We start from the raw sequence: 13,781 nt of genomic DNA, 5'->3' as shown, positions 1-13,781 counted from the left end.
GGCCTTGCCGCGTATTGCAGGCACTTCGTCGCAACTGATTCGGATATTGAGAAACTGCTGACGTGACGGACCAAAGTGGGCGTACCTTTTGTGCGGCAAGGGGAACAAAAAAAAAATTCCCTCGCACTCCCCCAGGGGGAGAGTGTGTAAGTGCGAATGCACGGTTGTTGATTGCGCGATTACGGTGTATATCGTGATCTTAATGAGTAGTCGAGAGATTACACACACGCACACAACTACAAAGAAAGATATTTCACTCGTTATTGCTGGTACCGTTGCCCGGTCCGCCATCATCGTTATCGAGATGCAGGACCAGCGACCGCTCTCGACGACGGCGCGCGCTCGACTAATACCCTCCCACGCCACGCGGCCGCTACACGAGCGCCCTCACGCGTCGGAATGCGGAGCGCCCGCTACGCGAGCGAGAGCTCTCCCGCCCGAAGTGGAGAGGAGGCGCCCAACACCCGCAGTCACTGAGCGGAGAGAGGAGGAGGAGAGTAGCGCCCGCCGTTACGGCGAGGGCTACACGAGCGCCCTCACGCGTCGGAATGCGGAGCGCCCGCTACGCGAGCGAGAGCTCTCCCGCCCGAAGTGGAGAGGAGGCGCCCAACACCCGCAGTCACTGAGCGGAGAGAGGAGGAGGAGAGTAGCGCGCGCCCATCTCCCCCCGTTGCTAGGGGAGACGAGGAGCGCGCGCACCCGCAGCTGTTGCTATGCGGACGACGGCGGCGGACGATTCAGGCTCGCTTAAGAAGTGCATTCGCACTTAAAAATGGCGTCCAATGACCGGCGAGAGCTGTTACAAAGAGCGCCAATACTTGCTGATTTCGGCGAACATGCAGACACGGAAATCCGCACGGACGCCAGTAACGTCGGTCTCGGCGCAGTCATTGTTCAATGTCAAGAAGGAGCTCGACGAGTTCTAGCCTACGCCAGTCGCACTCTTTCAGAAGCGGAGCCGAATTACCCCACGACTGAAAAGGAGTGTCTTGTCTTCTGGGCCATCACCAGGTTCCGGCCGTATCTTTATGTTAGGCCGTTTAAAGAGACACTGCAGTGAATTTGTCAAGTTTGCGTTTTTCCATGCACTGCGTATACTGGATGAAATTAACAAACTTTTCATCGTTTATCCGGTTGATAAGTCTGTAAATTTTTTATAAAGCCCGAAAGGAGAAAAACTACCATGTGCGGTCTGCGGCGGCCGCACTAACTAACGGCTGTGAAGTCGGGAGGACGTGCATGGTGATTGGACGATATGCAAGATTAGCATTGAAAAGTTGAGCCGTTCGTTGTCGCAGGTTGGTTGGGTGCTCGGTGTCGTCGTTGGCTGTTCGTGTCACAAGAATCACCAATTTTCTCTTAAGGCAGATAATTTAGCTGCTTTCTCATGATCTGTCCGGTATTGTAAAAAAAACCGGCATGTGGTAAGTGAAACGATCCTGGCCAATCCCCTAAGTGGGTATGCGCCGCAAACTGTGCAGGAGGCCGCCTCGTTCTTGCTGCGGCAGGAAACTAAACATCCCCATCGCGAGGGGCACGATCAAATGCAGAGCATTTCCGGGGGCGCACGACGTTAAGTAGTTTGCGTTACGTAATGTTGTTGCACTTGCTGCTGTTGGTTGTTGTATTGTAATTAAATGAGGAGACGTAATTACGCGGTCACGTGACATCATTTATTAGCAGGTGGGTATGACATCATTTATTAGCAGGTGGGTATGATTATTGTGGCGCAGTGGGAAGAGCACCATGTACCTCGCGTTCTGCCCACAGGTAGTGAATGCGTTTTATCAGCAGCTTCTTGACGTAGTTTGAATGAGTCAAGGATATAAGGCGCGTTCGTAGCCCTCCATTCTGTGTCGGCTTTGTGGCGCAGTGGGTAGAGCACCATGTACCTTGCGTTCCGCCCGCAGGGTCTTGGGATCGAAACTAGGCGCCGGTAAGTATTATTTTTTTATATAGTGTAGGGGGAGGGGTGCGGACGACGATGGACAACTAGAACGGGTGACATCGTGAGTTAAAGAAATGCTCTGCATTTAAAAAGTATCAGTGTCGGTTCTCTAAAACAACATGCTTGACATTCGATGTTATTGTTGAATGGGTATTCTCGATATCTAAATATGGCCATAACGCGCTTCTGCCATATTGTCGGCCAACAGGACGGCTCGGAGTCGTAGCAATCACTAGCCGATGCCTACACACTGGATGAACACCCTCCGCGTCACCGCAGACGCTCAAATGCCATGCGCTTTTCCCCCATATTCGGAGCTTGCCGCACGCATGGCTGTATCGTAAAAAGCGTGTTCTTACTAGGCCAAGGGTCTGCTGATTCTGGCCTGTGCCCACTTGCCGCAAGCAGTCGTTGCTTATGGCAACAGCACGCCAAAGAGCAATCGCTAGCGCGTCAGTGTCAGTCTGCGCGCGCTTGGCGAACTCACTCTTGGAGGAGTGAACGTCATGGCACAAAAAGGGTAGGCTCAGTATCTAAAACATCGGCCGAAAACGAAAAACTACAAAAAATACAGTATAGATTTTGGCGTTCGAACTTGAGACTTGGAAACTGACATACCGAGCGCTCCAGACCACTCGGCCACGGAGCAGCGCTGCCTGCATTGGAAATATATTTGCTGGATAATGTATAACCAGTTAACACTTTTATTTAAGTTTAGCATTTTAAGCAGGTTAGCGGACTATTTGTTGTATAGCGCTTCCGCAGTAAGCGTCCCACAAATTTCCGCAATATCTCACGTCTTGCAATTGCATTTCTTGGACGGGAAAGCGTTCACAGATGTGTGCCCGTGCTGCTGATCACGGTGCGTGTTCACCCAGCGCAAGAAAGTGCTTCCTGCGCACTAGTATTACGCTGTACCGCAAAACTTTAGTTCATTTTATTTCCTTAGTACCTATATTGACTTCGCTGACTCTTCTCCCAACGTCAAGTGGCCGTAGAGTTTCCTACTAGCGCACTAGTGAGCGAAGCATCGCATGTGCGCTTGTGCAGCGCTTGTGTCCCCGCACAGGGTACCTTGAGTAATCTTGGTGACGTTATCCGACCCCCCAAACATAAGCGGTATTCAACCGTGGCGATGTGTTTATAGGTGGAGGGCAAGAAATCACAAACGGCTGCCATCGGAGTCGTGGTGAAGCTGCAGCGGATGGACTCCCTGTCTGTTTACCTGAAAGTGAGCTCCAGGACCTCACTTGGTATCAGGCTAACCGGGGCGAAGAAAGTAAAGTGCCCCTGTCCCCGGCTTTTATACCATGCTATATGGTATTTTCTAAGCCCCCCCCCCCACACCACCCCCCAAACGTGATCGGACCCTGAAATGTGACCACACCGAAGCTTATTTTCCTCGTTTGCCTTTGATCTTTCTACCAAAGCCAAATAACTACCCTCGTTTTCTGATCCTTGAATCTGTGGCGAAATTAAAAACGGTTATCTTTCAATCCGAATTTCTTGTTTCGAAATACCTTGAAGGTATCATCGGCAAAACATACGACGCCAAAAGCCCAGAATGGGTGAAGAGCTAGTTGAAGTAAAAACTCGCCTGAAATCCACAATCCTTCTGAAACAAACTCGCATGGTAGATCTTCAGATTACGGTCACACACCACCGCAGCCTCATCAGCTTTCAGAGTGTGATCTCTGAGGCAGATCTGATTTCCGAAACCGATGTCGAACATTAGGAAGGGGTGAAGCGATCAGGGCAGCACGGCTGTAAAGCGCATATCCATATGCCACGATTACAAAGAACAAATAAACAAATTATCCTGACCTTCAATCGATCCACCCTTACGGAATCCATAAATGACAGTTATATACATTGTTCTGTCTGCCCGGGCACCCAGAACCCACAGCGCTGCTTCAAGCGCCAACGGTTCGGGCATGGCACAGTCTTGCCGTGGCCGACCTACCTGCGCTAAGTGCGACCAGCATGACCATCCTTCAGAAAATTGCGAATCCGCAACCTTCACCTGTGCCAACTGCCAAGGTGAAGGTAATATAGGACAGAACACTTTCTCACATTTCGACTTGGCAATTGGTTTCTTAGTTCTCTATCCATCTCTTGAGTGGGATGTTGACACTAAACCATATGGTAGTGATAACTTCCAACTTCCCTACCTGACTACTATATATAAATAAAGGCCCAAGCAGTCCATCTTCCCATAACAGGTATAAGGAATCAAAAGCAAACTGCAATATAGTCACATATACATCTAAACTACAGCACACAGCCATAGCACACTTAAACGTGTAAGGGAGCCACCCAACGCCTCACGGCGCGCATCCTCGATGGTGCCACAATGTCCATTCCCCAGTCTTCCGGTGCTCCGCGCAACTCAAAGAGTGCCTTGTGGAATCAGGACTGCAGGCGAGCACGAGAGGGCCAGAACAAGGCGTGGGGGTCTTCCGCCGGCACCCCACGTCCGATAACCTCACCTCCTTTAAACGTGGAAAAGCACCTGGGAAGCGTGTGAGCTGTGAAGCGAAAAGGGAGAGTTGGCGCAGCTTTCTCACATAAATTATCTCGTGCACCCCCACTCAGGATGTCTGTACACTTACACGAAAACTTAAAGGACAGTAAGCACACAGCCTTCCGCTGGTTGGTACAACAAGGACACACTGGAAGACCAGGCTAACACACTTGCACAAGCCTTGGAACACGTGTCCACTTCAGCACACTACACTAACACTATCATGCAACACAAAACATCTTGGGGAAAGAAGTCCTCCCTTTATGATGGTAAGTCTTACACCTCCCATAATTCCGCCTCTTCACTTAAGGAGCTGCAGATATTGTTTGGCGCTTGTAAGTCTTCAGCTTCAGGTGCAGACAACATTACATACACAATGTTACAAAACCTACATGCAGACTCATTTGAAACGCTCTACACCTCGTCAACAAAATACCGACTTCGGGGCATGTTCCAAAGTCTTGGAGAGAGGCCATAGTAGTGGCGGTCCTGAAGGAGGGAAAGGACCGAACCTCTCTTGCCAGTTATCGGCCCATCGCCCTTAGAAGCTGCCTGTGCAAGCTCCTCGAGAAGGTGACAAACAGGAGACTTGTGTAATTTCTTGAGCAAAACGGTGTTATTGTGGGCTGCCCTGTAGGCTTCAGGGCAGGGCGATCTACAAATTATCAAGTAGTAGCGCTAGAATCCTACATTCAAGAGGTCCACCTACATAAGCAATATTGCATGATGGTGTTCTTTGTTATTGAAAAAGCATATGATACTGCATGGCGATATGGCATTCTTAGAGATCTCAAATCGTTTGGTATATCAGGTAACATGCGGAACACTCCTTCCAGCTATCTGTCAGGATGAATGCTTCGTTCAGAGTTGCTTCGGCACTTTCAAAGGAGAATGGCGTGCTTCAAGGTGGCGTTTTGAGCTGCACCTTGTTTAGAGTTAAGATAACTTTGGTTCAGAAGGCATTGCCACCAACAATGTTTTGTTCGATGTATGTGGACGACGTAGAAATATCTTTTAAATCGTGTAATATATCCATATGTGACCGACGGGTCCAGCTTGGGGTAAACAAGATGGCTCGCTGGGCATATAAAAACGGTTTTAAGCTTAATCCTGGGAAAAGTCGTCTTCACAAAGAGGCGTGGTATCCAGCCGGACCATAAAATTAAACCGAATGGTGACTTGAGACCTGTAAAAAAAGGAACACAAATTTTTATGCGCCGTTTTAGTCTAAAAACACACGTTCATTTCTCACATCAAACAACTGAAAGATGTTAGGGCTTCTTCCTGGTGACGCAGGACCGTTTATGAGGTCGTAAACATCGTGCGAATGAAGCCTTACTGTGACAGAAACTGACCACGCTCTTATGAACACGAGCTAAAAATTTCGGCATACGTCGAAACTGGGGTGTTACCAGCTTGACGGCAACTCACTGCGCGATCTTTTTGTGGCTATGATCGCCTACAGCCCCAGCCTAGCATCGACAGGATGCTCTCTCAGAAGAGGGGGCAATGCCACAGCCCATCGATTCAGCGACACCTCAAAACAGAAATATACAGTGATGACTGTGCGTGCCGCCAATCCCCTTTAGCCCAAAACCAGACGCGCGTGTTTTGGCGCATGGAAGAGAAAAAAGAGGAGGCTCGTGTGTGTCTCGCTCGATGCTTGCATCGCCATTACTCTTGTCATTTCAGCTAATTCTGGCATTGAACTAATTGCTTCCGCCTAGCGAACCTCACCATTAGGCTACAATATTATTTAGGCTACTTAACCAGAACATACAAAAGACACTCTTTATTCTATGTAATGTCGTCACGATAGAGCAGGCAAAGAACCAAAAGCTTTGGACGTCGTGGTTTGAAGAAAGTCTAACGGGAGCTAAACACACCACTCACTTATACAGAATAGTCTAATTGTGTTGATGTAGTATTGACAATTGCACACTTGAGAGCGCTTCGGCTGAAGCAACAGTTTGATAATACACGTTTCCACTCTAAACTCTCCTACGGCTCACTGGTGGGGGTCACACGAAAACAAAAAATACTCCAAACTAACCCTCCTACAAAAATGGATGCTTCCCATATGAGCACTTACAATGGTCGCCGTGCGGATCTGCGAACGACTCCGTTGTTTGAGCGTTTTGCTATAATTCTAGCTTATAGGATATATTATTAGGTATTGCGCACCGTACGCAAAGGTGAAAGACAAAATACAATTCCAGGCACAATTTCTCACTATTCTCTTAGGCGTAGAATCTGACACCAACCAAAAACAAAGACCAACAATGGAAAACAAACTTTCTTATTTCATTCTACGGAAAAATAAACATAATTGGGAAAGTTTCAAGTTTAGACATTTATAAAAATTCTTCAAAAAGCAAGGTAAATAAAGTGTGCTCACTGACAACTTGCAGTTTCTTGAGTAGCTTAGATATTTTTATCTGTTTTATTTTATTACTTTTTGAAATACTCCTCAGAGATTGATGAGCATTTCTTATGTGGTTTTTATGCAGCGCATTTTTGGGCAGGATATGTCCTACCCCTGGATATGATTGTAGAAAGTGCTTGTCATGGTGGCTTTTTTATTTTTCGGTTCTTTGTCTTGCAATTAGCATTTTGGGGCGCTTCTTTCTGTGTCGAACTGTGTATAAGCGTTTGTATACAGATATCTAGAGAAATATGTCTTCCTGAATATTTTTTGCCCACTAAGAGTTTCCTGAACTTTTGTGCTCACCTCATTTCTTATGCTCTCTTCTTAGCTACTTTATCATTTTGTATCAGTCCGCTATTAGCGAGAAATGTTTGGTCTGTCCCTTTGTATATATAGACAAGGGAACTAATATATACGTCGCGGGCACAGTATGTAGGGCGCTGGGGGCCCTCCGTAAGGCTGTCTGTGCGTTCATACTCAGTCTTTTCTGGCTGATACAGTAAATAAAGTTTTTTTATTTCAATTTCGACAACGAAAAATGTCCAAGAACAACATTTTCCCTCGCCTCTGCGCACAACAAAAGTTTGTATTCGACGATTTTCTGCGATTTCAATCATGTTCAGTTTTCTTGCGTAGCCAGGATTGAATTGTGAATTTATGGCTTGGAGTTGGAACCGCCACTGTCCTTTCTCGAGCACTGCTAGATTCTTAGCGTTTCTCAAGATATTACGACACCATATGTCTATAGCTAGCATTTCAGAGTGCACGCGCTGCACCAACGAGGCAGATAAAGTGACATCATGGCAACGTATCCACAGGGAGTCTGACTGGGGCAGTTTATATAAAGCTGTTGTGCAAACGTATGAATTTCGACTTATTTTGTGGTAGCAAATTCTAAGAAGCACTAAGTGCAGTAAGGGAAATATAAGGGTATCTACTGGTGGCGCTCCAAAATCTACTGGTGGCGCTCCAATAAGGGTATCTACTGGTGGCGTCTGGTGGCGCTCCAAAAAATAGGCAAAAAAGACACATATTGAGCTGCTAGACGTATTTGGCAGCGATGGTTGCTCAGTACTACTACATTTGGCAGTAATTATTATTTTGATATTTAGCACCAAGCGCCCTGAACCTTACACCACGGGTGGACTATACAGCCTCATATGCTTATAAAAAGAATAACTGTCCTGGATCGCCATGATCTAAAGCTCGATGCATGTATCGAAGCGGAAGTGTTTGCTGGAATAGCATTGGGTCGATAGCAGCAGAGAAAATTGTTGATTTTAAAGCACATGGAAAAATTCATCATGGAAATTGCTTCGTTGAATTTGTACACTGTCCTTACGGCTCGTCCGGTATGGCTCAAAATAGGCAGTTAAGTCCTATTCCATCACCAGCATTCTAATTCCACGCTGAATATTTTCTCCTCGTAACTATCCAATATGAATTAAAGTACTTAATATTTGTTGAATGAGGGAGAAGAAATATGTCAGCTACTGCCGCCATGCAATCAAAGGTATCAAAAATTGTTTTAACATGCTTTACGTGGGCAAATGTTGCTTAAAGCCCTCTTTTTAAGATCGCTGCGGACGCAAATTCGAACCCAATTAACAGAGGGGAGTCATAACCGACATCCGCGAAATAGCGTCGTAGACTCACGTTTGTTTAAAGCTCAGCATACGTATGCTATCAGGGAGTTTTAAACCCGAAATAAGCCTGGAAGATAAAAATGTCGCTTATTCGTCTTGTCAATGTCTGTCTGTTTCGACTTTGTACAGGCATTGTTCTAGGGCCCGTTGCAGCCATCCTGATTGCCTACTATGGGGCACCTTCTGCTTCGTCCGTTCCTGCATACTTCACAACCCCAAGAATGACGAAGCTGTTAACAGGCCTGTTTCCGCAGAATGGCCTGTATAGCATCCTGAGGATCTTATTCTTGACTCGAGACTACGAGAAAGGTATACGTAAACGTCACTTTACGCTACCTCATTTTTTTTTGTCAATGCGCTCTGAGATTATACAGGGAAACAAATTTGGACTTCTGATGATTGTGCCCACCAAAAAGAGGTAATGAAGAAAATGCGAGGAAAGCACCATGATTTTAAATGTGTGAAACAGTCTCTGATTGTTTTCGATTATACCCAGTCATAGCGTCCCATTGTGAGACTTTTCGGTAAGATCCCAGGGATAACACTGGCTCATGAGGGCACCGCAGTTAAAAAGGATAGAACTAGTAACGAGAAATACCAAGAAGCATTATGTCGGCGTTCTGTGCCTATTGTGATATGATTGCCGTTGTATACTAGGGAGTTGTTGTTGAACACGTTTATTTCGCAATTTGAGCTGTTTTCACCGAATGTTTTAACTTCATTTCGGCTAGATAGGTAACACAGCTTGGAGTTAATTAAATTCCGCTTCACATACATCCATATTGAGATTTACAATGTGCACCCCCACGTGAAGCGCACATGAAATCTATTGCACAGGCAGAGTTCTACTTGCGCCGGAAACGTCATCGGTGTTATGTCAAATACTAGGCCCTACGATTGCCGGCTCGCTGCCGCTCACGGTGGGAATTAAATTTTTGCGTTTTTTTCGAGGTTATACTACAGTGAAACCCCGGTAATAAGACTTTCAAAGTACCGCGAGAAAGCGTCGTATGACCGGGGTGTCGTACGACAGGGGTGCGGATAAATGCCGGCCTGGTAGACGGTCTGTCGCTATAGGAGGGCTATGAACCTATTTGGACAACTATAATTAGTGCGCTCTAGCGTGATTTGGGAGCCTTTTGCTGAAATTCCAAGTAAATAAAACAACGTTTATGTTGTGCCTCTCCATGCGTCCGAACAAACCCGCTAGCCAAGTGCCTTGCGCTACGCGACACCCGTACCGTGCCGTGCTAAGTATAGCCCGCAAGCTCCGCACCTTGTGCACGCGAGAAGAGGCCGACGTGGTCGAGTAAATTGAGAAGGGAAAAGGCGAGTGTGAAACTGCAGAGGTCAAGCAAAACGAACGATAGTACAAGGCGAGTTGAAAAAATGACTTTCCCGTACATGGTGTAGACAGCCTTTGAATAGTTCCGTGCAGGTGTGATTGGGTCAAAGGGCTCGACACATATGTTTTCGTTTCCCTGAAGCTCCATCAACGCGAAATAGATAAGACGACTCAAACTTTGCGAATAAACCTTGTTGAGGCGAAAATGATAACTCAATCTTACTACAGTGACTTGTTGCGGCAGCCCGCGATTGACCCAAAATGGCGGTGAAAACATATACGTGTCTCCGTCCTTGCGGTGGACGCGCATGAGTTGAGCCATTCTACCAAAGAAAGGAGCGAGTGAAAATGTGGCTTGGAAAAACGCTGATAATCCGAGAGCAGAGATATAGGCAGAGAAAGCATCCTTAGAGGAAAAAGACGTCGATCGAGCGGGTGGGGAAAATGGGTTGTCGGTTATCGCCGTGTGGTTGCGCGTATGTATTTTCGCGTTCGTTGGCGGCTCGACGGAAGCTTAGAATTAACTGTCTGCCTGCCACATGAACTTGAACTTCTCGCGGTTGGCGGGTTGGCGCACTTCTGCCGCGTAAGCTAGGGTGCCTCGATGCCAGAGGCGCGTAAATCGAGGCACCCGAGCGTGAGGCCGTCGCAGGTTTACACCTGCTCGCGAGTACCCGAGTGCTTGCTTGCGTCTGTTCAGGAAATGATCTCGGCCGCCAACGGACCTATGCCCATCAAGCAGCATCAAACGGCGGTTAAGAATAAAGAGGGTCGGGGCAAGGTGGTGAAGCGGTGTAAAACAAGGGAAAAATATCGGCTTTTATCCGTGCCAGGGTCCGTCGTATGAAGCGGACCGCGTGCACCCGAGCATCATATCATCGGGGTTTTAATTGATCTTTTAATGGGAGTCTGCGGGGACCGCGGTAATCAGTCGTAAGACCCGAGTCGTCGTTAGTTCGGCGGGCGCAACAGCGGGGTTCCTCTGTATTTATTTAGGGAAGTGACAGTGACGAGATTTCTTTCAAAATGTGGTTATTAGAGAAGGAAGTCTGCAATATAGAGGGTATATAGTTCTGTGTCATTTCTTCGATGATAAGACGTGCACACTAAAATTTGGACCTTTTTAGCCACAAAGGCTGGGCTTTACAACCTTTAAAAAACGCTCGGATAACGTTAGAAAATCTTTTGAATTTGTACAGATTATGAAAGGCTTTTGAAGAAGAATGTGCTAACGATGTCGTAATGACCAACCGTTACAAGCAACCCATCTGAATGGAAAAATTTTCAGAGTTGCCCGTCTCCACATTGTCCCATTGTGTGGTTCAATCGATTTTTGTGTTCGATAACGCCGAAGTCAGCACAAAAAAACATGTTTGCGACGCATTTGGTTTTTCTGCTTCTTTGGTGCAGCCTTTCAATATCCCAATATTGTAGTACCGAAAAGCTGAATTTGAAACCATGACAATGAGAGTCTCACATAACCTACCATAAAAAATACGCACCCTGTAAATACAGGGAATCAACTCCCAGTAGGCAGCGGGTTGTTTTGCAAATTAGTGTTTGCCCATCGTAACAATTCGTCGAAATAAAATCCTTGTTATTTGTAGCAGGAAATATTTTGCGTGTGGAAGGGTGACAGACAGATGGCGTTCTCTGGCTGCTGGCTAATCTAGCGATCTACACATAGAATATTTGCCATTCATTGACCTCTATATAAGTACACTCTACTTTCAAAGCTCGCTAAAACGTATAGATAATCTATCCCCCTACATGTGCGTACACGCACAGGTGCACATGTACAGATATCGACACAAACATAGTTGCACGTGTACCTATCTCGGTGAGACATTTTATTAGTGTGCCAGTTCATGAAGTCAGCTTTGGCATTCGCCCTGCTGTAGCCTGCCACACTCCACCTGTGAGGGGTAGCAGTGCCTGGGAAAGATATCGCGCGTGCTGATATTTTATGCCATTAAAAAGCGCATTTGCAGTTAAGTAATTTTGCAGCTTCTGACACCTGTGCATAATTTGAAACTAGGGTGTCGAACCAGAACCCAACCGAACCAAGCCTGGGCAAGCACCACACAATGCACCGCTCGGTTCACTACAGCAAATGAAGCACACATCGATTGCTGAAATATCTTCTGCCACTCTCACTGTTATAATGGAAGATCTCAGCTGACTTTACGGCACAGCACACAAAAGTTTCTCTGAAGGATGAAATAACAAACCAAACACTGCAATGGCGTCTTCTGGTTCTCATAGCTACACATTAAAGCAATCAACCATCAGTAAGTTACGCACCACAAATAGACTGCTCAGTTACTTCAGAAAGAAGTCTTAATAAAGCACACAGACAGCACGTCTTGCCTTGTCGGATGTCTGGAGGAGTTGCTTGCTCCTGCAGCTATTCAAACACACCTACGTAAGCTAACTGTCGCACTCCACACTAACTGAAAGGGGTAAAAGCGGTACTTGCAAATAGCTGGCCACCTTACACATATTCAAATGACTGGATAGCAGATAGGTCACTGTCGGAGTCCATGCCATCTTCATTCATATGAATTGTAACAAGTTGAACATGCGCCCTTGCTCCACCGTCTCCCCTTAACTTTGTTTCAATGTTGATCACATGCTGAACAGCGTTGGCACAGGTTTGAGCTGTTACCCTGGCAGCTTCTTTTATCAGGAGCACCTCTGCATCTGCCTGCCTAAATTTGGCATTTCTGGCTGCGACACCTTGTTTAACTGTGCCCATATGAGCTCAATAGAATCGAGCTCATGATGGTAGTGTGGGAGCCTAATCACAACGCATCTTGCCTTTTCAGCTGCACCGTCAATACGATACTTCATGTACCGTGTCTTTGCAGAGACGACAAGCCTGCGAAGCACCTTTTTAAGCATTTTTTCATCCCAAGCAAGTGATTTGGACATCAGCCGGTCCTGAACGACCTGTTTGCCCGAAGAAGTCTTAGGCACTGGTTCTTCCAGCTGCAAGTGGTACGAGGCATTGTCTGTGCCATTTACGCTACCTTGTGGAAGTTGCGGCAAAACGGCCCCAAGCCACCTTTCAAAGCGGGTGCCGTCCATCTCGCGGTAGTCGCCGGTCTTCGTATCCCTAAAGATATCGAGGCAACTACTGACGAAGCCGTCCTCACTGCCGATGTCCGTTGCAATCAGGCCCTGTCCTTTCCCTGACGGCTGCTTCAAACCTGTCGTCACTCCACGCATGAAGGCGTTGTGGTGGAAAGCAACCGTCGGGTCCGTCCAAACAGCCGATCGCGTTTGCCTCGCATTCACACAGGTTTCACCAAGGTAGAATATTTTTCGATCTTTTCCATCCTGTATCTGGGGATGTCGTAGAGGCACTTCTTCTGCCACGCGACAATGTCGTCGCGCTCAATCAGCAGCGAGTTCCGGCCCCTCTTCTAATACCTGAACCCGCTGTCATTCAGCAGGCGGAGCACAGTCCATGACTTGAGAGGAGTAACATCGCCGCTAGCGTTGACATCCGCAGCAATTGATTTCACTGCCGGGATCTCATTGCTGTGAAAAAAGCGTTGCATGGACGCTTTTGGGAGGGCGTCGCAACATTTCCATCATTATTTTCATCTCTCTCTTCACGACCGTCACCAAGCTGATGCTGACTCCAAGAAGATCGCTCAGTGTCGCGGCCGTTTTTTCTACGCTGTGCTCTGGGTGACGATGCTGCAAGCGAACGTACGCGTTGCGGATCACCTCCCATCTGCAGCTGCAGATGACACGGCTGCTTGTGTTTCTCTTGTACCATCAATGTGGCGTGATGCCAACGCACCACACTCCTCGGTCGAGAACGATAAAGCATATTCAGATGAGGCTTCTTCGGGATTCAGGGCGGAAATGGGGCTGTT

The sequence above is a fragment of the Haemaphysalis longicornis genome, unplaced genomic scaffold (assembly GCF_048455015.1).
Source record: "Haemaphysalis longicornis isolate Haplotype H1 unplaced genomic scaffold, Haemaphysalis longicornis Haplotype H1 scaffold_15, whole genome shotgun sequence".
NCBI classification, from domain to species: Eukaryota; Metazoa; Arthropoda; class Arachnida; order Ixodida; family Ixodidae; genus Haemaphysalis; species Haemaphysalis longicornis.
Note: the sequence above shows the minus strand (reverse complement) of the source record.